The sequence below is a fragment of the Carlito syrichta genome, unplaced genomic scaffold (assembly GCF_000164805.1).
Source record: "Carlito syrichta isolate Samal-C Ts95f unplaced genomic scaffold, Tarsius_syrichta-2.0.1 Scaffold313204, whole genome shotgun sequence".
Lineage (NCBI taxonomy): Eukaryota > Metazoa > Chordata > Mammalia > Primates > Tarsiidae > Carlito > Carlito syrichta.
Window position 1 is genome coordinate 42,898 of NW_007257300.1, and position 27,925 is coordinate 70,822.

The following is a 27,925-nucleotide window of genomic DNA, read 5'->3' on the forward strand; positions in this document are numbered from 1 at the left end:
TCAAAATAGTAAAAGCCATCTATGAGAAACCCACAGCCAGCATAATCCTAAATGGACAAAAATTGGAACCAATTCCCCTGAAAACTGAAACTAGACAATGATGCCCACTCTCACCTCTCCTGTTCAACATAGTATTGGAAATCCTGGCTAGAGCAGTCAGAGAAGAGGAGACAATCAGAGGTATTCAAATAGGGAAAGAGGAAGTCAAGTTATCTCTCTTTGCCGATGATATGATTGTGTACCTTGAAAACCCAAGAGAATCTGTCAAAGGCCTCCTTACATTGATAAAAGCCTTTGGCAAAGTCTCAGGATACAAAATAAATGTACAAAAGACAATCGCATTTCTCTACACCAATAATAAACAAACAGAAACCCAAATAAAAAACACAGTTCCATTCACAATAGCCACAAAAAAAATGAAATACCTTGGCATCTTCCTAACCAGAGACGTGAAAGACCTTTACAATGAAAATTACAAAACACTGCTCAAAGAAATCAAAGCCGACATGAACAAGTGGAAAAATATCCCATGCTCATGGATCGGAAGAATCAACATTGTGAAGATGTCCATCTTACCTAAGGCAATCTACAAATTCAATGCAATACCCATTAAATTACCAACAACATTCTTCTCAGACCTAGAAAAAACAACACAGGAATTCATATGGAAACACAAACGTCCAAGAATAGCCAGAACAATCCTCAGCAAAAAAAACAAAGCAGGTGGTATCACAATACCAGATTTCAAACTTTACTATAAAGCTACAATCATCAAAACAGCTTGGTATTGGTACAGGAACAGGCATATAGATCAATGGAACAGAATTGAGATTCCAGAAGCAAAACCTCAATTTCTCAACCAACTCATCTTCGACAAAGCCCCCACCACCTACCAATGGGGAGAGGAGAACCTATTCAGTAAATGGTGCTGGGAAAATTGGCTGACCACATGCAGAAGATTGAAACAGGACCCCTATCTATCCCCATGCACAAAGGTTAACTCCAAATGGATCAGAGACCTAAATGTAAAACCTCAAACCATAAGAACCTTAAAAAAAGGAAGGAAATACTCTCATGGAAATCGGAACTGGCATCCCATTTCTGTACAAAACCCTAAACCCACAGGTCTTAAGAGAGAAGATAGACAAATGGGACCTTATTAAACTGACACGCTTCTGCAAAGCCAAAGAAACCATCAAGAGAGCAGGGAGACAGCCTACAGACTGGGAAAAAGTATTTGCCAACTCTAGGTCTGACAAAGGCTTAACATCCTGGATCTACAAGGAACTGAAGCGTACTGAAAAGAAGAAAACAAACAACCCCATTATAAAATGGGCAAAAGATATGAACAGACACTTCACAAAAGAAGACATTCGAGCAGCCAACAAACACATGAAGAAATGCTCAACCTCACTAATCATCAGGGAGATGCAAATCAAAACCACACTGAGACTCCAGTCAGAATGGCAATTATCAACAACTCAAAAAATAACAGCTGCTGGAGAGGGTGTGGTGAAAAGGGAACACTTCTACACTGTTGGTGGGAGTGTAAACTAGTGCAACCTCTGTGGAAAGCAGTGTGGCGATTCCTAAAAGCTCTAAAAATTGATCTTCCATATGACCCCGCAATCCCCCTACTGGGAATATACCCCGAAGAACACAAATCACTCTATAAAAAAGATACCTGCACACGTATGTTTATCGCAGCGTTGTTCACAATAGCAAGAACTTGGAAACAACCATGCTGTCCATCAAAAGAGGACTGGATTAAAAAAAATGTGGTACAAATACACGATGGAATACTACGCAGCCATAAAAAAGAACAAAATCATGAATTTCACAGCAACCTGGATGGAACTAGAGTCTATAATACTGAGTGACCTCTCACAGAAACAAAGATCTGAGTATCACATGTTCTCACTCATATAATGGACCTTGAACATCCAATGTAATAGTATAAGAAAATGACTGACGGTACTGGGAAACTATGGGGGGAAGGGGGATGGGATTAATGGTAGCAAATATCTGTCTGGGGATGGGAAAACACCTCTTATCAACAGGGTGCCTAAATGAAACGTAATTGTACACCTAACCCTTAACTGTACCCCACAAAACCATAATTAAAAATATTGATTAATAAAAAAATAAAATATAATGGAGAACAAGTCTTTAAAATATATATATATATATCATACTTCTGTGTACCTAAAGATCTTCATATTGTTAGCAACATGTCACGGTTGTCAAGGAATTTTCATGAGTTATCAGGCCAAAATGCTGCATAGTAGAATTGAAAAAGTGATCTCAGTATTTCTTCAGTTGGTAAAAACACCACTCTGCTTTTCTATTCTGAACATGGCTCTCACCACCTTATTTATAACGTTGAGATGTTCGGAAGTCTATCTTTTATATATTAAAGTCATAAAGTCTCCACAGACCCTGATGCTAAGTACCAAGTGCTTAAATTATTAATTTTAATGAATGGAAATGGATCTGTAAAGACTTTTACAACTTCGCCCTAGATAATTTTCTAGCTCATTCTTTCACAAATTATTTCTCTCCTCTCTTTCTCTCACACATGCAATATGAACGTGGCTTTTCAAAAATAGGCTCTGTATTTCCCTCAGGAGTCAGAGAAACTTAATTCCCTGGTAGTAATAATAACACAACATTAAAAAAAATCTAATGCTTCAGTTTAAGGATAACTGATTTTTTTTAAAGTCTTCTTTGTGAACTCAACAACAAAAAAATGTGATAACTGTCCTTTTAGAAGGTGAACAATTAGTCAGCATTTGAGCTGAACAGTACAGCTACACCACTGATCCTGGTGACAGCCCAATCTGAACCATCACAGCATCTGAATGTTATGTTGATTATAAAGCCTTTCTCACAAATAATCTCTACAGATGACTCCATTCCACACAAGTAACTGTTATCAGATACATCCGAGAGTGAGTGAGTAAAAGGAAAAGCTAATTCCAAATGGACATTCACATTACAGGGCACACATGCTTCTTCAAAAGATGTGGAAAGATTTCACATCATGAATTTGGACAATGATTTAAATTACTTCATGTCTGTATATGTCAAGCAATTTTTTGTGTGTTTTGAGCAGAGATAGATAGAAACTAGACAGAGAGGTTATTTTTGAAGCCTGTCACATTGCCAATCCAAAGCTCTTCCATTTTACTTTCAGCACTGACAAACAGAGAGGGACTAGGTTGGTAATTTCATTTGCTGCGGGTTTAAAAATATCTATATTTTATATATCTATATTTACAATATATGGAATGGATAGATGGATGGAGAGAAAGACAGATAAACCTCAAGCTTACAGAGTCTTTTAAAGTGAAAGAATGATCGTTTTCTGCTTATTAATAAACAATACTCTTCTTGACAACATTAAGAGTTTTGTTTCTGTTGTTTTTGAAGAAGTGTAGGGTCAGGTATCATTCAAAGTAAATTTATGTAATTTCTTCCTGATTATCGAGACCACATCACAGGGCATCTTATAAATAAAGAAGATACCACCAATAAACCCAGTGATTTTTCTTAGCATCTCTCTGACACAATCATCATCATCTTCACATCTTTTTCCCAGGTTTGTCCATATCACGTGGACAGTAATGACCAGAAGATTATACAAATAGAGAACTGGCTGCTGTTTCTGGGTCTGCTACTAATTTTGTCTATATCTTTCATTTTCTTCAACTGTGAGGTTTGGGGATGAAGAAAATGACCCTTCCCTTTGAACTGGAAGCTGCTATACACATCATTAGAAAGTACTTAAGGCAAGAGTCTATTTAAACAGGTTGTACATGAAGAAAATTGTAAAACGTTTCCACTGACTGGTAGGTTGCACACTACTTCGTGGATATTTTAAGGTAAATGTGGCCACATCACTATATTGACATACTTATAAAAGGCAAATTGTTACCATAGGAATACCTATCAACATTTTAATCATGTATTGTGAAATTATTTAAATCAGTAGTCCTTAATTTATAAGCCACAGATGCTTTGATCCCCAATTTCTCATGTTTCTCATGTATTTGAAATTCCAAAATAAAATAAAAACAGTATAGTGCATAAAACAGGAGAAGTTTAAATATGGAATGTGCCACTCCAAACTGTTGTAGCGCAATTCTCCTCATCTCATCATTTAGATTGGCAATCGATTATAGAAGCCAAGGTAATAGTACTGTTAAGATTATGTCCAAGCCGGGCTTGGTGGCTCAGTCTGTAATCCCCCGCCTTTGGGAGGCTGAGGTGAGTGGATTGCCTGAGCCCACGGGTTTGAGACCCGCCTGGGCGGCGAGACCTCATCTCTACAATAAATCAAAAAAATCAGCCGGGCGTGGTAGCGCATGCCTGTATTCCGGCTACTTGGAAGGCTGAGGCAGAAAGTTTGCTGGAGCCCAGCAGGTCGAGGCTGCGGTGGCTGGGAGCAGCCACTGCACTCCAGTCTGGGCAACAGAGTGAGACGCCAACTCAAATTAAAAAAAAAAGGATTATGTCCAAACTACCTGCTGTTTACAATCTTTGTTTTCTTCTTTTGAGACGGGCTCTTGCCATTTGAGCAAGCTGGTCTGGAACTCCTGGACTTAAGCAATCTTTCCACTTCGGCCTCCCAAAGTGCTGGAATTAAAGATGTGAGTCAAAATGTCTTGCCACTTTCAACCTTTATATATCCTAATTCTTATCAGCAATTCAAACTACTTAAGCACATCATTGATCCAAAGAGCTATTGTCTTATTACATACCAGATCCTCTGACAGGCACTAGAGATACAAACCACAATCAGTGCATGCCCTCAATGAGCTCAGGATCTGCACTGGGACAATGGCAAGGATAAATGAGGGCCTGTAGTGTCACCAAGGAAGCATCAGAAGAGGCTGAGAGAGGACTGCATCAGCCCAGAAATTCAAGACCACCCTGGGCAACATAGAGAGGCCTTGTCTCTACAAAAAATCCAAACATCAAAACAACTAGCTGGGCATGATGGTTCATGCTTGGAGTCTTAGCTACTCAGGAGGCTGAGGCAGAAGCATTGCCTGAGTCCAGGAGGGCAAGGCTGCACTGAGCTATGATACTGCCACTGCACTCCAGCCTGCTCAACAGAGTGAGACTCTAACTCAGAGGAAAAAGAAAAGTAGAGGACAAAAGGTGAAAGGCAAATGCTTAAATGATTCTAAAAATAACTGTTCTGTATAATATGTGCCTTTGAGAATGACTCTACATGGGAAATAAGACATGTAGTAATGTAATGCCTGTTCTTGTATTCAACTGTTCAACCATTTAAGCACCAACTATGTACCTGGTACATGATAAAGATAAATGAAATAATGCAAAGTTAAATGAAATACATATTCAAGAGCTTTCAAGAAAGTAGTAAATACAAGTAAAAGGCATTTTATATACTGGCATGCAGACATGATTCCAATAAAGTGCTATGAGATTTATAAGAGGAAAAAGCCCTTCAACTGGCTTAAAAATCAGATGCCATTTATTTTAAGCTCAGAGGACCCCTACCTGATCCTAAAGAAGATGCTAAATATATGAAGGACCAGCAAAATCTAGTCCTACTAAAATAGTGCTTTGCAATTATTATAAATTATATAATAAACAAGTTATCGTTTATAAAGTTTCTACACTTTGGAAGTTATTAAATATTCCAAAAACCTAGCATCCTAAGTATTATTATCACTATTTTTAATACTTGGAAACTGAGGTTAGAAAGGGCAAAGGCACCTTTGGAGGTTCTAGAGCTGGTAATGTAAATTGAAGAGGCAAGTACGAGAATGCACCCCTTCTACCCCACCACAGCTACTTTGGAGTCTGAACACCCAAAAGAGTATTTCTAAATACTGGTGGGGCTGTAAATCTCAAGCTACGTGGGTTTCTATCACAGATCATCTGAGTATGGGGGACCTTAATATCTTGGTCATTCAGACCGGTTAAACTGAGTTCAATGCCAGTCTAACTGTTGTCATGAGATTGGTGAGTCAAGAATCACTTGAGAAACCCAATCTGTTCAAAAGTTGCCAAAGGGAGTGATCTTTTCCTTGAATTAGGCCTCACATAGACACATCAGTGTCATCCTAGGTATTTTGCTTATCCTACATGTGGTCAATCTGGAAAGCATTTGATTAAATTGTTGGAAGTTAGAGGGGTTGACTTGGAATTGATTCCAATATTGAATAGATTATAAAAGACTGCTGCCCACTGAAACTGGACTGGATACAAAAAAAATGTAGTACATATGCATGATGGAATATTATGCAGCCATAAAGAAGGACAAAATCAAGGATTTTGCAGAAACTAGGATGGATTTAGAGTCTATAATACTCAGCGATTTATTACAGAAACAAAGAACAGAGTACCATATGTTCTCACTCATAAGCAGACTCTGAACATGTACCATAATACTAGAAGAAAAGGATTGGCAGTAGCAGGATACAGTGGGGTGGGGGAGGGTACACAAAATCAATAAGGGTACCTGATCTCAAACTAGGCAAAGTGAGACCAAAAGGAGGCCCAAACTTCCGGTATGATGTCCACTTGTATACCAAATCCTGAATTACACCACATCTTTAAAATAAAATTTTAAAAAAGAAGAATTTCACAAATCTGTTTTTGTCAGTTTGCTTTCACTTCAATAGAGGGAAATCAATCACCTTCATGTTCTGAACCTAGAGGCAGGGAAGCTATACTGGATGGCTAATAAACATAGACTCTCTTAAACAATGGACCTAAGACAGTTTGAGGACAAAGCAGTGGTTGAAAGACAAAAGCAGCTTCAATCTCCAGAGAGCCTACCTCCCCACAAACCTTCCTCTTAAACTATAAAACCTCCATCATGGCTCCAAGCCCAGAGGGTAGTAATAGAGGGTCATGGGATTTACTTGATAGGTAGAGTCTATTGCAAAACTATGAACAGTACTTGAGATATTTTTCAGACTTGGAGGCGTCATCCAGGCCCAGAACACTAGGAATTCGGCTCCACTGATCCTGATGTTCCCTCCCAGTAATTGCCCCTGTGACAGGAAGACAGTCTCCACATTCTCTCATGACATCATCAAACAATCAGCTGCACCTATTCCTCAACCCACAAAGTTTCCTTTAAAAACTCTATCCTCTGAATTTTCAAAGGGGCAAATTTGAATCATATTAGTTGTTTGGTGATATTAAATATTCTCTAATCTATTGCCATATGGCTTTTTGTTTCTTTGTTTAAGTCAGAGTCTCATTCTGTCACCCAGGCTGGAATATAGTGGCATGATCAAGGCTCTTGTCCAGCTTGACCTTCTTGGCACAGGCAATCCCTCCACCTCAGTCTCTCAAGGAGCTGGGATTATGGATGTGCACCACCATGCTCAGATAGTTTTTTAATTTTTTTGTAGAGACAAGGTCTTGTCATATTGCCCAGGTTGGTCTTGATCTCCTGGACTAACGGAATCCTCTTGCCTCGGCCTCTCTAAGTGCTGGGATTAGAGACATTGCCACTGTGCCCAGCTCCTTGCACATCTCTATCAAAGAATAAAGGGAAATACTCATCTCAAACCTGTATTCATTGTTGGACTGTTTTTATACCAGTGGCATTCAACTTCATAAAGCTATATGTCATTTTATACCAATTAGGTATTTATTCCTCTTAGGTCTTCCCAGTAATATTCTAAGCCATTTTGGTGATTTGGAGCCAATGATCTACCACTTAGGATTATTTTTGTCAAAGTAATCAAATATAAATAGTTCATAAACAATTTCAGCATTCTGGATAATAATATCCACTTCCAGGAATCATTGATGCCAGTACTCAAGCACCAAGCCTAATCTTTCTAACAAAACAAATCCCTTCTTCAAGTGTAGTCAGGGAGTCACTTGAAGGAAGAGGTGGTATGCCAGTCTGACTGCTGGTGCTACCACAACACAGTACTTAAATTCTGAAAGTGAATTCCAGTTGTGAAGACATGAGTTGAAAAAAGCCAGAGTGCTTCAGTTTGCTGGCTGTGTTTCCGGCTCAGGCCCTGGATAACATTTTAATCTACACTGATAAGAGACACTTTACTTCTTTAATAAAAAGCACTGATCCAAGGAGAGGTGCACTTTAATTCTAAATCAACAGCCCCTCCAGGTGCAGAGGAGAAATGACACTCTTTAATCTTAATTGCCGTTGGCCTAGAGTATGCATGTATGACAGCAAAAAACCAGATACATACTTGACCACTTTCTGCACTACAAAGATTAGTTCACAGGTCCAAAACAGGCCAGACATCATGGTTTGCCATGGACAATCTAATAACATGAAGCAGAGGGACATGACATAGAAACAAATTGGTCTCAAACACCATGTTGTCGTATTTTATCTTCGACTGATGCTGAAACACAATGGTTATCATGTGAACTTTTTTAAGTCTTGTCCTTTCAGTGATCAAGCATATTATGAGTTAGATGCCATGGTAATCACTATCAAGTCCTAGACTATTGTTCACATACCCAACTGCAGTACAATATTGCAATGACAATGGACAACAGTGTTAAGGAGTGGGGTCCAAGTGAGGGGTGGAAGAAACAATTAACACTGAAGCACAACTCGGATACTGTCAGGCCCAGAAGACAGACCAAAGACAGAATCATGAATGTCAGAGCATACTGGTACTTCAGGCTATCTTAAAAATGTGCAATCCAAAATTTGAAGCACCATCTTATTGAATGAAAATCACTGTATTAGAAATTAAAGGCAAGTCCTGGCATGATGGCTCACACCTGTAATGATAGCACTTTGGGAGGTCCACGCAGGAGGATTGCTTGAGCCCAGGAGTTCAAGGCTAACCTAAGCAACATAGAAACATCATCCTTAAAAAAAAAGATAAATCAAAAAATTAGCCAGGTATGGTAGTGCACACCTGTAGTCCCAGCTACTCAGAAGGTTGAGATAGGAGAATCGCCTGAGCCCAGGAGGTCAAAGTTGTGGTGAGCCATCATTGTACCACTGTACTCCAGCCTGGGCAAAAGAGTGAGACCCCAACTCAAAAGAGGGAGGGGCAGAGAGAGAAAGAGAAGCAAGCAGGAAGGAAGGAGGGAGACAGAGAGAGAGGGAGGGAAGGAGGCAGGGGAGAGAGAGAAAAGAAAGAGAAAGACAAACACAAATACACTGAAAAAGATGAAAAAAGCTATCTCTGGTAGTTTTGGAAATAACTGCTTTTGAGTTGATGCTGTAATGCTAAAGAGGAAAAAACCTGTATGAAAATACTGTATTCTGGTTGATACATCTGTTTCTTACAGGGTATGGGCTCACAACCTCTATATACATACTAGCATTGAGCAAATGTATCAAAAGCAAGGGGGCATCAGTCAAAAAGCCACAGGCATTCCAGGATTCTCCTGAGGTTCCAGATAAAATGCAGGACACCTTATTCTCTTTCTCCACTGAATGTAATTAGAAACCCTGGGAAGAATGCATGGAACAACATTCTAAGGACCTAAAACACAAGCAGGCAGGCAGAAGGCACAGCATCACATCAGGGTTTTCAAGCAAGCCGGTAGCAACAGTGGTGGTGGCAATATCTGGGCAGGTCCCTAAAGCCCTACAGGAGGGGGACTCCTCTCTGACCAGAAAAGCCATGGTCCCAAGAGTATAAGACAAATACAGTTGCTTTTTTGTCTCCTCTGTCCTTTTGCCACTTGGCCTGAAATGTAAATGCAATTGCAGAAGTGCAGGGCACAGAGGAAAAATGAAAGCTTTGACTTTTGGGCCAGAGGACTAGGAAAGGACCTCCAAGGATCCAGAAGACTTCAGGGAAATCACCGAGAGGAGGGAGCTCAAGAGAGTGATCCCATAAAGTTATGTATGAATTCCTGGGCTCACCTCCAAACAATGTTCACATAGATCTAAACTTATACCTACTAAAAGCTCTGAGATCTGAACTATAGTGTAGACCACTGCCCAGGACCAAGACTGGCTACTGATGCACACCGAAGTCACATCTGACAGAGGAAAAGTCAGTAAATCCAAATACAAATCAATAGAAATTATCCAATGTGAACAACAGAAAGAAAAAAAGCCTGAAGAGAATAAAATAAATAGATTCTCAGAATACTATGGGATAACACCCAAAAGTCTAATATTCATGCACCAGAGTCTATAAAAAGAGGAGAACAAGTATGATTTTGAAAAAAAATGAAGAAATTATGGCTGAAAACTTTGGAAATCTATGAGAGATAAAAACTCACAGATTCAAAAATTTCAGCAAACATTAGATAGGATGAGCTTCAAGAAATCAATGACCTCGTACATCGCAAACTGTTGAACACTGAGGTAGAAGAAAAAAATCTCAACAGCAGTCTGACTGAAACAATATACCACCTATAGGAAAGTAATGATTCAAATGACTGTTGATTTCTCAACAAAAATCATGGTGCCAGAAAGAAGTGGAAATTTGTTAAGTCCAAAAAGAACTGTCAACCCAGAATCCAGTGAGAATATCCTTGACAAATGAATGTGAACGTGAAATAAAGACATTCTCAGATGAAGAAAAGTTGAGAGAAAAACCTGTTTCCAACAGATCTACTCTAAATAACTGGATAAATATAACGAATTGCTCTTAATATTTTTTTAAAAATATGATGGGGCATGGTGGCTCAAGCTTGTAATACCAGCACTTTGGAATAGAATAATAGTGTTTTTAAAAGTCCTATTCTGATGAGACATTTTCAAATTTCACATGGACGAATGTCTCAAGTGTAAGAGATTTATTTATTCTGAATATGTAACTGAGAAGCATTAAAAGGGCAGAGATTTTGAAGACAGAGAAACTGTTTCCAACATTTATCACCTTCCTTACTAGCTATAGGACTTTAAGCCAGTCTTATCTTTTGAGCCAGTGGATGTGAAACCTACTTTAAAGGTTACCATGGAAGTAAATAAGAAATTACACATCTATCCAACCCAGCACCTGTACATGTAATATGCGTTGAGAGAAAGTAACCATATCATGTAGTTCTTCATTTCACACATGGATTTAAGCCATCATAATAATATACAATCATTAAAATGACAGAAGTGACAGTTAGGAAGAAACAAGTCTAACCAATGAAAGCAACATGGTATAGTGAAAATAGCACCAGGCAGAGCCAGGAGACACAGGCTTTGGCTGTATTTCAACTGTTACTCAGTAGTGACTTCAAGAAGAGGACCAGCCCTTCTGCTAGCTGCCTTCTCCATCGCAGGGAGGGGATGGGATGGGACCATCCCAGTGATTCCTTTCTGCTCTGGAGTCCTGCAAGTCCAGCACGCTAGACTGTGCTGGGTGCTTGAGAAAGAGCTGAGAAAAGTCACAGAAACTATAAATGCAATAGTTCTACAACAGAAGGGAAACAAGAGAAGGTAACTGATAGTCTGTGAGCATTTGACGGGTCATCCCAACTCTCTTGTGTCTGGAACTCTATGAGCAGAAATGCCAATGGAAAATGACTTTCTAGAGGAGTGAGAGATAAAGAAAATAAGCATCAGGGACAATCCAAACCAAGGATGATGCTTGAAACCTGAAACAGGCTGCCAAGCGGAATGCCCCTGAGAAAGTCGAGGTGGTCCCACCTCTTGATGTGGGGACAGATGTACCTACAGACAGCAAACCAGGGGACTTTCAAACAGAAGAAAATTGAAGAAAGAATGATTAGTTGCTGTCTCTGCTTCTTCTTCTTAAACTTTCAATGTAAATAATGCAAACGGGGGTTTTAAAGAATGCTTTCCTTTTAAATTATTCAGAACTGAGCTTTTACTCAATTCCTGTGTTCTACGCATTCTTAAACTAAGCAAACTGAGCTTTCCTTTAAACAGTACTTATTACCTTCATGATGTTCCTTCTAGAAGCAGTGGAACTTGTCTCTTTAAAATGGTGAACTTGGCTGGGCACGGTGGCTCACGCCTGTAATCCTAGCACTTTGGGAAGTGAAGGCAAGAGGATTGTCTGAGCCCACATGTTCGAGACCAGCCTGGGCAATCTTGTCTCTACAATAAATCAAAAAATTAGCTGGGCATGGTGGTATTCGCCTGTAGCTCCAGCAACTTGGAAGACTGAAGCAGAAGCATCGCCTGAGCGCAGCATGTTGAGGCTGCATGCCACCGCACTCCAGACTGTAACTCTGCTCAAAAAATTAAATAAAAAATTAAATTAAATTAAATTAAATTAAAATAAAATGGTGAACTAATGTCCAAAAGTACAAAATAGCCAAAACCCAGCATTATTACAGTCTAGAATAGAAAAAAAAATTATTGAACAAATTACTGCTCTCACCAAAACTATAAGGAACTAATATATATACACCCTTCCCCCATTTCTATAATCTTTGTTTCTTACTTGGAAAGAAATGAACTTTAGTTGCCATTTCTACTCACAATTGGAAAAAAAAAAAAACCAAGGAAAGGCGTGTAAGGCCTCCAATATACAACTAAATAAAAGACAAAAAGAAACAGGCTGTTTCTGGCAGAGAAAGTCTGTCTTCTCTGGCCTAATGCTAGACTCCCATGCAAGCCACCAGCCTTGTGAATTGATGGCTTCCCTCCAGGAACTTCCTTCCACACATCTTACTAAGCCCTCACACTTCCCTCACCTTGGCTGCATGCCTGGCTCCTGTGATGACGGCTAGTTTTCCTTCACACAGGCCCTTTGCCCTAGAGGCAGCTGAGCCCATGATCAAACTGACTCTTGCCCTCAGTGAGTTGCCAGCCACAAGAGCTGCTGTGCAGGAACAGGGCTTGGAGATAATGCCTGCCCGCAGTTCTCTCCAAACCCCTCATTATCTCCAGACCAGTCACAAAGGTGTGTCCAGAACAAACTCATGTCAAATTCCCAGCAAGCTAACACATAAAACACATGAAAATTAGAAACTTGGGCTGATCTGCAAGTCTATCATGGAACTTTTAACTTTTACTCCACCTTTGGGCAATTCCCCAATGCTGAACCTCAGTTTTGTTATCTGTAATATGAAAACAACACTATTAATTTATTCCAAGACAGCTTCCAAGATATGTATGAATGTCAATAAATGTTTTAAGGAAATGATCACTAAAATAAGTCCCAAGATGACTAATTTGGAGGCACAGTGTCCCCCCTAAGCAAGAGCTCCAGCCACTGGAGTTAGAAGGGAAAGGATGGGAACAGAAGCAGCACAGCTTTGATTCCTGTCCCCCTTCATGTCCTCCCATGAGTAACAGTGAATTACTTCAGTAAGGACTCTGGGGAGTGGCAGGGTGTACCTACTGATCCTCAGCCTCACCCTCATTCTACTGCTCTAATTGTGACCATGTGCCATTGCCTTTACTGAGCTGACACTATCATTTGCAAGACCAAGAGCTTAAGCAGCATGACTGCAGAGGACCCTCCTGACAGACATCAAACCTGAGGGTCTGAAGGCTTCCTGGGCCCAGGAGAGCAGGTCAATAGAATTCTGAGGCCCCCTTTCTCTGTCCTATGGTTACAACTTCTGTTACTTAACATGAGCAACTACAGAAAGCAGAGTAGAGTTCTTTCCCAAAAGAACATGGAAGAAAAAAACGAAATTACATGAGAATAAGAGCTTTGGCTCTATGCTAGGCTGACGTCAGATTAGCATGGAACTGGCTCAGAGATCAAGAGCCTAAAGTGGGCACACTTTGTGCATGGAAAAACCTCCCTTGGTTGATTAAGTCAACTGACTCCTGATAAGGCGAAGCTTCAGGAGGTTCCTCCAGTCCTAAAAAACCTTTCCAATGCTGGGTGTGGTGGCTCACACCAGTAATCCCAGCACTTTGGAAGAAGGGAGTGGAAGGAATATTTGAGCCCAGGGGCCCAAGGCCTTGTCTCTACAATTAAAAAAAAAAAAAGCTGGGCATGGTGGCTCTACAAATATTAACTCCTTAAATCAAAAAGTCCTGAAGAAGAAGCTGTCATCCTTACTTATTTTGGGTTGAAGAAAAGAAGGTAGATATGTTAAATAATGGGATTTTGGAATATCTGTGCATCATGGTATTTTAGCTTCAGTTCTAGGGCTATTGATATTTTCTAGTTCCGATTTTCGAAAGAGAATTAACCTGCCAGCTCTGCTTAAGACTGCACTTCATATACTGCCTGTACTCTGTTATCATGACTAATAATTAACACAAACATATTCAGGAAATGTAATGGTGGGCCCCATTAAAGGTGATGAAGTTAAGAAATCTGGGCTTTTGATTTTGTTTCTTCCTCCAATATGACAATACTAAGTTTTGATTCTACGATGAATCTCCAAACTTGGGAAATGTCTTCCAGCTCCTACTGACCAGGTGGCAATTATAATGTATCTCTTTGCCCGCGGCATACCCACTAGAACTTGAAGAATGGCTCTCAGCAGCTTGGAAGAAAACTCTGGAGCCAACAATAGCATTCCTAAGAAATGCTGTGTCAAAAAACACTTGATGGTAACAAAGGAACATATTGTGCAGAAATACATGAACATCTGCACCTGTGTGGGAAAGTAATACAGAATAGCTCAACTCTGATTGTAAGGAAGGCCTAGAAATATCTTAATTTATTTCACATACACATTACTGTCTATATGAGCCAATGAGTGAAAATTTATGTCTAAATAAGTCTCAAGGAGTTTATTTAACACATATAAAATAAGATTGCAGGTGATTAAAAGAACCATTAATGTTTTATGTGGCACCTTTTTTCTTTCTTAGTTATATATGTGTAATAATAATGCCTCTTACAACTGATGCTTTCTTAAGATTTAAGACAGAACTTAGAATCATAACTAGGAACATCAGGGCTCTAGTTCCTATGATTTCTTTGAGGAAAAATACCTTTTGAGAAGCCCTAGAGGAACAGAAATAAGTTCTCAAACAATATGCATTTAAAGATATGGAAAACAACATCTATTTTAACTAAGAATACTTAAGTCCAGCTTTGATGGCTCAGGCGTGGTAGCTCATGCCTATAATTCTAGCATTTTGGGAGGTCGAAGCAGGAGGACTGCTTGAGCCCAGGAGTTGGAGACCAGCTTGGGCAACATAGTGAGACCTCTTCTTTACAAAAAATTAAAAAATTAGCTGGAAGTGGTGGTGCATTCCTATAGTCCCAGCTACTTGGGAGGCTGAGGCAGAAGGGTTGCCCGGGCATAGGAGGTCAAAGCTGTGGTGAGCTGTGAGCCTGCTATTTGCACTCCCTATCCTGGGCCACACAGTGAGACATGGAAGAATGGATGGATGGATGGATGAGTGGAAGGGAGGGAGGGAGGCAGGGAGGAAGGAAGGAAGGAAGGAAGGAAGGAAGGAAGGAAGGAAGGAAGGGAGGAAGGAAGGAAGGAAGGAAGGAAGGAAGGAAGGAAGGAAGGAAAAGTCAAAAGAATACTTAAAATTTTGTTCCAAGATTCATGTGAGTATTTGGGCTCTGTGTGGACTGGCAGGCAAACTCCAGCAACAACCTCCAGTGCTTTCTCCTATAAAATGGGATAACAACAGTACTTAACTACTTAACTCAGCAGCAATTAGGAGGACTAAATAATTCATTTAAGGAAACAGCACTGTTTGGTGGTACAGAGTGAACCCTCAAAAAATGTGAGTGCCTCCAAGTAGCCCATGATCAAGAAGACACAGCTTGAGAAAGGAAGAAAACTGCTACCTTTTGTACTTCGGCACATGCCTTAACCTCCTTTCATGATAGTGTTCTCTGGTTCATGACTGCCCACCCAGACATAAATATCTTTTAAAGACCTAGAAAAGCATTCCCTTTTTTCAAGAAACAAAAGCAGTCCTGGCTGCAGCTTGATTGCTTCCTTTCTATAATCAGATTTGGATCTGAAAGGGCTCTTCTATGGATACAAGCCAACCCACACAGCAAATCTCTCCACATACACAGCCCACCCTCTCAACCCCACACAGAAAGAAAAGTGCTCTTAAAGGCATCTGAAGAAACAATGTTTCAGTATTTTTGCTTGCATTCCAAAACACAGCAAACTTCCTTCCCTGGTGCAGCCTACCAAGTCCCTGGCGGAAGGTCACCATAACAGACTTCAAGCAATTCACAAGTTGCCCCAGAATGCAACACCATGTGGCTGAAAGCTGCTTCTAACCATATTTGAGGCAGGTGCAAATTGTAAAAAAAAATTTATGGAGTGGAGGGAAAAATCCCTCTGAAGTGCTAGAAGCAGCTTTGCCAAACAGTACACTAAATTACTGAATCACTACATGAAAATCATTTATTGATCTACCATTTAAAAATAAAAATTGTATTGCAAATTGTTAAACCCAAAATTCAAAATCCGAGAGACCACCAAAAAGCCAGCTCCGATGCAAACACACGAGGGTCTTTATTCAGGCTCGAGTCTGGGCTCACGTATGAAGCCGACGCAGCAGCTTCAGGGATGAGAGACCCGACCCAGGCTAACACGCACCTTTTATACATAATTCTGAAAGGGTGGGGTGGCTTTACAAACTTGTGCACACAGGATTGGATAAAAACTATATGACGCAGCTACAAAGACTTTGGTTGATTCGAGTTTGATTTGCGTGAGCTCAGGCTTAGTTACTTGTGATGGACAAGTAACTGCCAAACGGGCGGAATGGAATGCCAGATAAGCTAGGTTTAGCAAGTAGGCAGGAGGTTTGAAACAACACTGAGCTTACCATGAGAGAGAAGCCACAGAGGCTACCACAATTTAAGCAAAGGAATGTCCAGAAGGGGCTTATTGCTTAACATTCACACACGGCTAGCAGCAGTTGCAGAATTCATATAGTAATAGTTCTTTTTTTGAGTTTTTTTGAATCTCTTGGGTTTCTCACAAATCTGTTGTTCTATCTAACACAGTAAACTATTTTATGGCCTTATATAATGTCTATTATCCTTTATATCACAACGATGGCAGTACACATCAGATAATTCTAAATTTATATATATTACCATCAGGAGTGAAACTAAGCTATTTATAACAAAATAATTTTTAACAACCTGATAACCTAACTATACCAAAACAACAATCAAAGATTAGGAAATTATTTATGTGAATTCAATGCAAAAATTCCATGTCAGCTTTTTACGATATATGTGATATTTCAGGGTGGCAGAAGCTCTCTGAAATAGGAAGCACATTTTAAGGGATATTGACATGACTAAATTTAAAACATGCTATTTACAAAAACACCAGCATTACCAAAGGCTGAACTGAGCATATTAAATAAGGAGAAAAACATCCTGAGTTAATGAGAAAAATTTAAAAATAGATGACTTTGTAACAAAATTTGATAGTCTATTATTTGAGGAAGACAACAGACTGAAGTTGCCCAAACTCCACTTGGAGATGGATGTTAGTTTTCAGCACTCAGCATATGGGATGTGGCAGTTCCCAAGTCACCTGCATGTCTTAAGCTTTTGCGCTCTACTCAGTAGCTTTGCTAATTGTGCAGATAAGAGGCTGATGTGAAGAGAGATGGTTTCACTGCAAGATCCCAAACAAATGTTCTCAGAAAATGAAGATATTGTTCTAGAACAGAAGCCAACTATTCAGATTAACAGAGCAAGAGCCTTCAGCAATGCACTGACTTGTATTTGCTACTACAAGAGAGAACATGTGTATTCTTCAGCTCACAATAGCATTAGGTTAAAAAATTAAAATGAATAGCTCCGTCAGTAAGTAGAGTCTCCCAAATGGCCAAACATAAGACAGAAAAGGATAAAAAATGGAGTTTTGCTTAAAGCTTTTCATATACTTTCATGTGGAGAAATACTGAAAAACATAAATAAATCATCATTTAAAGTAATCTATACAAAAATAAACTCAAAATGGACAAAACACCCAAACACGGGAGTAAAAACCATAACTCTTGGGAGGAAATCTAAGAGTAAATCTTTGTGACCTTGGACAAGGCAGTGGATTCTTATATGTAACATCAAAGGCATATGCCACAACAACGAAAATAACTTTAACTTCATCAAAACAAAAAATTTTGTACTTCAAGAGATACCATCAAGAAAGTGAAAAGATTGCCCACATAACAGAAGAAAATATTTGCAAAGCATTTATCTGATAAAGGACTTGTATCCAGAATACACAAGGAACTCTTACATTCAACAATAAAAAATAAATAACCCAATTCCAAAATGGGTGAAGAATCTGAATAAACATTTCTCCAAAGAAGATACACAAATGGCAACAAACACACAACATGCACAACATCATTACTTATTAAGGAAATTCCAAACAAAACCACAATGAGATACTGCTTCACGCCACTCTCTGATGACCATAATCAAAAAGTCACAATAAGGATTAGAAATGTATACATTGTTGTATCAATGTAAAATGGCACAGACATTCTGGAAAACAGTCTGGCAGTTCCTTAAACAACTGAACAACATAAAGTAACCATATAACCAGCAATTCCACTCCTAGGTATGTATCCAAGAGAAATGAAAACAGATGTCCACACAATAACTTGTGCAGGAATGTTCATACCAGCAGTATTTATGATAGTCCAAAGAAGAAACAACCCAAATGCCCATCAACTGATGAATAAATACAATGTGGTAGGGCCACATGATGTATCATTCAGCCACGAAAAGGAACGAAGTCTGGATACATACGACAACATGAACCTTGAAAACACATGTTCAGTAAAAGAAGCCAGTCACAAAAGGCTGCATATTGTAAGATTCCATTTATGCAAAATGTCCCGGATAGGCAAATTCGTACAGACAGAATATACACTGGTGATTGCCAAGCAGTATGGAGAGAGGGAAATGAGACTCAATAGCTGATGGGTATAAGGGCTTTTTTTGCTGGTGATAAAGATGTTCTAGAATTAGAGAGTGGTGGTGGTTATGCAACTCAGTGAATATACTAAAAAGCTGAATTGTACACTTTAAAGGGGCAATTTTATAGTATTCAAAACTACTCCTCAATAAAGCTATTGATAAGAAAATTTTAAATAATTTATTATGTGCAAATAGAACAAGGCTCAGAGTTAAGGGTCTCAAGCTCTCCTCTGATTTGCCCCCAAGCTTGCTAAATTCCAGTGGCTCTCTGAACCTGTTTCCACATATGTCAACTGCTTGGCTTGGTGTGCTAGGACAATAGGCCTCTGGTTCCACTGAGGTAATTCCACGATCATGCCAGATATCAAAACACAGCAATACTTCCACTGCATATTTGGGAGTCACTAGAAATTTCATTCTATTCTGGTTTGAGTACAGTCATCATGTGGAGGATCATCATCAAGAGAGTTAATACTTCCAAAAACAAAAAAAGATCACAAAAAAACCAGTGGAACCAAGCTGTTCTAGGGAATCCCAAGCACCCAACAGTGCCAGACCTCATCCTGGTATTTTCCTATCCTGCTCTGATGAATTAAACCAGTGGTAGCAAGGGAAAAATCTCCATATTCCTTTTCCTAGATGGGCTACTTTGGAAAATTCTGTATTGAATGCCTATGTTCTTATGGAACAAACATTTAGATGGGCATGATGTTCAAAGATTAATAAAGGTGTTTGAGAGAGAAAGGGAAATGAAGTGGGCCTTTTTCATCTGGCGAATGACCCTCAAGAGTCAGCACAAGTAACACTTCCTTCTGGGAACTCATCCTGCCTTCCTTCCCAACTGTCAGTCTGGATCTTTGCTTGTCTGGCCTTCCAGAATGCCTGTGCCCATGAATGTGTACAGGTGATTGAGAAAACAATCATTTGGGGGACACCTCCACCTGGATGTCCTACTAACAACTCGAGGCCAAGACATCCAACTTCTGACATCCCATCATCTTGCTATTTCACTACCTACCACAAACCTGCTCTTGGATTCTTCATTTTCAAAAGGGCATAACTATCTACACAGATTAATGAATGCAGGTTGCAGAATCTACACACATGAGTAAAAAGGATGAATTACAGAATTTTTTTTTAAATATACAATCTTAATTCAGGATCACACATCTCCCCCCCAAAAAGAAGACGAAACCAAAGTTCTGTTATCTGAGCATCTTTCATAAACATAAAAGAGTGTGTTCGTAAGTAGCATACCTATGATCTATGTGTAAAACAGTTCACCAGAAATGCCTAACTGCAGTCTGTTCCTCCGGTGGAGTTGTATATTTCCCCAGAGCCTCATTTACACTGGTGTTGGAGGGAAGTGGGAGGGAGAGAAAGGAAGAGGGAGGGAGAGAAGCAGAGAAGGAAAGAGGGAGGGAAGAAAAGAGGGAGGGAGAGAGGCGGAGGGAGAGGGAGAAAGAAAAGAAAACAAATGGCACAAATAAAAAGTCTTGCCAAAATTATTGCATAGGGTAACATTTAGAATTCATGAATTAATAATTTCTAGTATTTGCATATAAACCAGAACTATTCTGGAGAAAATGACTAAATCAAGCCAAATGGCAGAAGTTCACACTCCCACACTTTAAACAGCCAAAGTTCTCAGCATAAATATGGTTCAATGTATTCTGTAGGAGTCTAATGCTCAATCAATCATCTTCCCATAGCATAACAAATTGTTTCCACCTCCTAAGAAATTGAAAATCCCAGAGTAAATCACAAAAATTAAATTAGCATCTATAATAATCTCAGAATCAAGCCATATGGTAGTAAATTAAATTCATGTTTCTAGAAAAAAAGTGTAAGTGAAGCAATAGCAGCACAATAGAATTTACTCTCACAGATTATTATTTCAGTAGTAGAACCATGTTATTCCAGGACAGGTCATGTCGAGGTAAAAAGCATGCTGCTCATCAACAGAGATACTCTTTTTTTTTTTTTTTTTTTGAGTTGGAGTCTCACTCTGTTGCCCAGACTGGAGTGCAGTGGCCTCTCCCGGCCACCACAGCCTCGAACTGCTGGGCCCTGGCAATCCTTCCGCCTCAGCCTTCCGAGTAGCTGGAATTATAGATGCGTGCTACCACGCCCACCTAATTTTTTGATTTTATTGTAGAGATGAGGTCTTGCCTGCCCAGGCAGGTCTCAAACCCATGGGCTCGGGCAATCCACTCACCTCAGCCTCCCGAAGGCGTGGGATTACAGGCTGAGCCACCGAGCCCAGCAACAGAGATACTCTTAATTTTACATGATGTTTTGCCACACTGTTATCTACCACAGCCTCCAAACTAATTCAAATAACAGATGGCAACACTGAACAGTGATGCACAGAGCTACGCAGAAGAACTCTCCAAATAACACAAATGTAGTAGTAATTATTCCTTTCAAAATACAGGGACTGTTGACTACTAACACACAGTAAACAGCTACCAAAATATTCTCTCCATTTCTCAGACAGCAACTTCTCCATAATATGTATGTGTATATATGTGTCTTAAAAATAAAATTGTTCACTATTACGGTATTCAAAGTCCTCTGCTATAACAAAAATGTTATTTTTGTAAACCAAAAGAATCACCCTGTTCATTTTCACATGATTTAATTCAAAAATTAAAACAAGCCAAGGTGAGAGGTATTCACTTCACCTTCCTGTAGACTGTCCATACAATGTACTGCCCAAGCCAGGACACTTCTGAGAATGAAAGAGGCCACATGAGGTGTGCACTGGGATATCCTGGGCAAAACTGGGATGCTAGGATCGACATATGGAAACAAATTCAGAAAACTTCCTTAATTTCCCAAGTTCACGCACAAAGATGAGAGGGAACTGGGATTGTAATCCATATTTAGGCTGGGTGTGGTGGCTCATACCTATAATCCCAGCACTTTCAGAGGCCAAGGTGAGAGGCTTGCCTGAGCCTACAGGTTCGAGACTAGCCTGGGCAACATGGCGAGACCTCATCTCTACAATAAATCAAGAAAAATTAGCTGGGCGTAATGGCACACGCCTGTGGTTCCAACTACTTGGAAGGCTGAGGCCAATAATTGCCTGAGCCTAGCAGGTCGAGGCTGCAGTGGCCATGAGCGTGCCACTGAACTGCAGCCTGGGCAACAGAGTGAGACTCCGATGTAAAAAAAGAAATCCATACCCAACTGTGGTTCAAAAGAACCGCAACTCCGAAAAATAATGAACAAAAACAGTAAGAAGCTGACAAACGCAGTCCCAGTGTTTCATCTTTTGCTAGAATCGCGGACTTCTCAATATGCTCATACAAGGCTCCTTGAGCTGATCATCATGCCTCCACCAACACTGTTTCCCAAATGCCCTTGCAGTTCCTATGATTATTCTAGGTAAGTAAATGCTGGGGCTAAAATTTCAAGACACGGGAATGATGAAACTATGCCTGCGAGTGCAGAGCAGAAGCAGAAAACTCCAGCCCTTGTGAGTGTCATAAGGCACAACCTCCCTCAGTAACTGAGTGGCAGCATCTTATTAAGGGATATTCGCTGTATGAATCATCCCAGCAGGCCCAACTGCCACAAGCCATCAATGACCCCGATGGACTTGCATACACAGAGAACACTGATGACATGCAACTTCCCTGCTTTTAAAACTGTATAAGTGGTTCCGATTGCAAGCATGTATAAACAGCAGTTACAACTGTTTCACAGCAACCGTCACTATTAAATTCACATTCAGTAGAAAGCTGTGAGTGTGTTTCTGAAGATTCATATACATTTACTACACAAATTATTCTTCCAAATTTTAAAGCCAAAGAATCTCTGAATAAAATATTTATAACCAAATTTAAGACAATTTTTTTCTGGTTGGAATTTAATATACATTGTTTCAATAAAAAAATTAGTTAACATATATATATATATATATATATATATATATCAAAACATTCAACCAAATTCTCTATTTTCAAAATTGTCTTTGCATATATAAAAGCTTATTAAACAAAACTATTCATCAAATAAATTTGTTTTAATTTTACTGGTAATACATTCCTTTATCTAATATTACAAACAAATCTTGACAAAAAAGTGACCCTTTAGAAGAGGAAATATAGTCATATTAATGCACCTTTTTCTTATCACACCATACTAATGTAGTGGCAAAATTTAGAAAACTATATTTGCTTTACAGGAATGTAATAAATGATGAATACTTACTTCTCAGAATTGATACAGGTTCCAGTTCTTAAATCTTCCAAATTGATTGAAACAGTTGTAAAATATGATGTAACTCTAGTGCTAAAAGAGAAAATAGTAAATTTTAAAATGCCTTTGCTTTACACATCACACGTAAGTTCACACAATGTATTTCTGCAGACAGTTCTTCATCACATAACGAAAGTACATACTATGGATAACCAAAGAAACCACATGATTTAGAAGCAATGTTGCTAAAATTCATTGTGTTATTACTGGGGTTTTGCTTTCCTGATTGTATGCTATGTAGTGCTATGTTAAATAATTTTGTTTGCATCAGCTAAGTATACTGTGAAAGAGCACAGGAGAACCTGGCATAGGATGAAAATTACACCATTTCACAAATAAATAATAATACAGACACAGATAATAAGGAATTGCTATATGGTATTTCTAAAAGGGTTTCTTTTGGGATCTCTCTTGCTCCATTTTCCAAACGATATTCTATCCTTTAACAAAGCACTGTCAAGTGTACACCAGACTGATAAATGCCTACATGGGTTAGTTTCACAGAACCTATAGACATCTCTACCTTCATCAATGTATGTGAACACCGGACTCAAAGAAAACTGGGTGAGAACAGATAGCTTAGGGCAAGGGTTGGCAAACTTTTTCTGTCAAGTGCCACACAGCAAAGACCTTAGGCTTTGTGGGCTAAGCAATCTCGCTGTGACTCCTCACTTCTGCTACTGTGGTCCAAAAGTAACCACGGATAGGATGTGAACAAATGGGTGTGCTGTGTTCTCATAAAACTTTATTTACTTATAAAGCACACAAAATTTTTTTTTTAATTTTAAAAACCTTTATTTACTTAGACAGCAGGCTGGGTTTGGCCTATGGGCCACAGTCTTCCAAGCTCTGGCTTAGGGTAAACCCATTGCCTTATGGTAGGTAGAACCCAGAGCAGAATCAGACTTGTATGAGTCGCACATATTTCCATTTTTAAGAAGCTTTCGTCTTCATGTCTACCCCAGGGTATTACTACCTCCCCTACTTTCACACTGATAAAATCACTACCCATTGATTTCCTGTTGAATGTTATCTACTCATCCCTGCTGATGGTACAAACTTTCCTGGGCACAACTTACCAATATATTTCAATATTCTAAAAATAACCAATTTTGAACAATAATCCCACTTACAGGAACCCAACATAATGAAACGATATAAAACTGACAGACTTAAGTACAAAGATAGTCTCAAAAACAGAACACTCATAACAACTAGTGTCTCACAACTGGAAAATAGTCAAATAAATAATGAGCTATTGGTAATAACAAAATCCCATTCAGTCCTAAAAATGTTATTTCCAAAAAATATTATTAATGAAGAAAAATGCTCATGATCAGATGTAAATTTTAACAAGCAGTTTTATGTACAATTTGGTTCCACTTTTACGTATATTTTTCATTTATATCCCATGCTCGCATAATAGTAAAAATGTTAATACTGGTTATATAACCTCTGGAGTTAAAACTGACACTCAATTTGTCTTTCTTTGTCCACGTTTTCCAAATTCTCTATCATAATGATATCTGGGGGGAAATATTTAACATTATTTTTAAAACACAACCACCAAGCATCTCTGGCAAAAAGAAATAGCTGGGGGAAAAAGGCATCTTTTAAATATTGGACTATGGGCGGGCACGGTGGCTCACGCCTGTAATCCTAGCACTTTGGGAGGTGGAAGCAAGAGAACTGTCCGAGCCTAGGAGTTTGAGACCAGCCTAGACAACTTGGTGAGACCTCATCTCTACAATAAATTTAAAAATTAGCCAGACATGATGGCTAGTGCCTAGAGTTCCAGCTCTCGGAAGAGTGAGGTGGAAGGATAGCCTGAGGTCCCAGCAAGGTGAGACTGTGGTGGTAGTGAGATGCCACTGCACTCCAGCCTGGGTGACAGAGTAAGACTCCAACTGGAAAAAAAAAAAAAATTGAACGAAACTGGGCATGGTGGTACATGCCTGTAGTCCAAGCTACTTGGGAGAATGAGGCAGAAGGATCACTTGAGCCCAGGAATTTGAGACTGTAGAGTTATGATCTTGCCTGTGAATAGGCACTGCCCTCCAGCCTGAGAGTGTACCTTTTTTAAAAAATGGAGACCTCATCTCTATTTTTAAAAAAATTAAACTATCTCATTGCATTTATCAAAGCAGAGAAAAAAATCTAAAATGTATGCAAATCAAAAATCAATGCAACAGGTGCCTTTATTACAGCCCCTTTCAAACACATAATTATTCATGGCTTACTTGAGTACTTTCACCTCTAATTATGGGATTCTTTTTTCTTTTAACTTTTAAATTTTCTACTTTAAAGATGTGGAATACAATTCAGGGTTAGGTATACAAATGTTCATTATGCAGGTACCTGTGTTGATGAGGTATGCCCCCTTCCTCTGGCAGTTTCCCACTGCTGCCAATCCCTTTCTAATAGTATTACGATAATTTTTCAAGGTCCACTTATGAGTTAGAACATATGGTACCCTGTTCTTCGTTTCTGCGATGGATCACTGAGTATGACAGACTCTAAATCCATCCAAGTTGCTGCAAAGTCCATATGCTTGTCCTTCTTTATGGCTGTATAATATACAGGATTCTTAAATAGAACCACTTTAAGGTTTCAAGTATGCTCAAGAAGGGTAGTCGGGGCAGAAATTTCATACTATTTTAGCTGAAGAACCTTAACTAGGGAGATGTCGGGAGTTAGGGTACAATGCACGGCCACATTAAATACATTTCTGAGGAGGAGAATCAAGTGAAGAAAAGGCATCAACAATCTTGGTGACAGAGGCTGCTGGAGGCTTCCAATAACCAATGCTACCCTCTCCTGCAGGAGGAACCCCTGGGTACTGTGACCAGTGAAAAGACCTCCGATTCCTGCCTTCCAATACTCCCATTTGGAATGTGTTTAAATCCTGAGAAATAAGATGCAAGTGAAGTGCTGTGTGGGACTAGCAGTAAGAGATGCCCTTTGTCTTCCTGCTATCTGGGTTATAGACGTGATGGCTGGAGTTCCAGTAAACGTCTAGGACTTCGAGTTCTGAGAGTGAAAACTACTTGCAGAGGATGACAGAGAAGAAAGACATACAGTCTAGGTCCCTGACTCTACAGAACTGCCAGATCAGTGCTGGGTTATACACTTTGGGATGTCTTCTAGATGAAATATTAAAGAACTCTCCATGTTGTATAAGCCACTACATTTTTCTGTCATCCCTGTTATACACACCTGAAATGGTCCTTAAATGCTGCACCCAAACAGGATGAGCCTGTGAAAATGTCTTCTGATCCTGTCTACTCTTTCCCTTCCTCTTAACTGGCCAAAAGACAAGACCAAAATAAACAGAGAAAATAACAGGAGAGTATCTTAATAAAACTATCTGTTACTTGTTCATTTTTAAGTAGATAATATGAATCTTCTACAGTGCATTCTCTCTCTCTCCACCCCCCACCCCTCGTTCAACACAAATTAAATAATTTCTAATTTGGGGCCAGTGCCTGATTGATTTTGTGGGCCCAAAGGTAAAAGTGAATCCTGCATTATTTTACATTTTAACAAACTGAAAAAGACTAAAATTAAATATTTAAGGCATAAGCTACTGAGGACCATGAATGACAATGGAACAAATATATGTCAGCTTTTTAAATTCCAACCATCCCTTACTTGCCCATTGCTGCTACAGGAAGAGAGCAGCTATCCAAAATCATCAATCATGGAATACAGTCTCTGCAAAGACAGATGTCCTGGAATTATTCACGTAGGCCTTCTCAGCCATGACTTTAAACTTTTGGGGGGCTGGGGGGGATTGAATGACAGACTCTGTTATAACCAGTGCCTTCTCATTACCTACAAGGAAACAGATGTATTTTAAAATTAAAAAGAAAACATTTACCCATTTCCTGTTACTTTTAGATATCTGGAAATAGTTCCCTTCCAGGAGGAAGGCTAATTTTCATTTATAACAACCTAAAGTCTGGTGTTGAGAAAACTGCCATCTTAATAAAAAAGAGTCTGGTCAAGGAAATGTTTCTATATTGAGTGGAGGAAAAAAACAACTCCTACAGAACACAACTTATTTTAAATCTTCCCGGAATATATGCTTATAGATATGCTCACAATTATATTCCCTTCTACAAATAGCCAGACCGCATCTTAATAACTTACTATAGATGTTAAATATTACCTGGAATATCTTCATAACTATAAAAAATTCGTACTGCATTTTAAACTCAATAACTTGGTATTTATGAAACAATCATTAAGCCATTAAAGCCCAAGTGGTATTCAAATACTTCAAACTAGGTTAACAATTGGCAGAATCCATGAAAATAACTTGCCCTGTAATTATAGAGCAGTTCATCCACAGAACAGAAAAGGGGCTTAGGAACACTGTTTATTCCCTCTTTTCTCACTACATAATACTCCTGCATGGCGTGAAAAGGAACTCACTGCCTGGGAGTCAGACACTGTGGTTTTAAGTCAACCTTGGGGCTATTCTAGGAAGATGACCACTGCACCAAATTAGCAGATGTAGTTTTGCGACATTATTTGAACCAAGTGACTCATTTACATAGAAGTAAAATCACTGGTGCCCAGAGATGAGAAGATGGGTGGTTAAATGGTTAGCTGACTACACAATCAGGCCTTTACGGTAGTAAGAGTTGACTAGTCTCAGAGATTTATGGCATTCTGGTCCATACACTCAGGAGTCATGTGAATAGCATGATTTTAAATTCAATGACATGGCAAGACATGATATGTAAAGGAGGCATCTTGATTTCAGAATGAAAGAACTAACAAGAAAGTGAAATATCTAAAAATGAGTTGTGATTTTTAGGAATAATTTATTTAAAATATGGATCACTAATAGCCCTAAGAATATTATTTTATAAATCATG

The 27,925-nt window shown here is 39.2% G+C and overlaps 1 pseudogene; it reads right to left on the reverse strand.

Moving 5' to 3' along the window:
* LOC103272764 overlaps positions 1-7,071 on the reverse strand; it is a 16,483-nt pseudogene extending 9,412 nt beyond the window's left edge.
* Between the last annotated feature and the right edge of the window lie 20,854 nt (positions 7,072-27,925).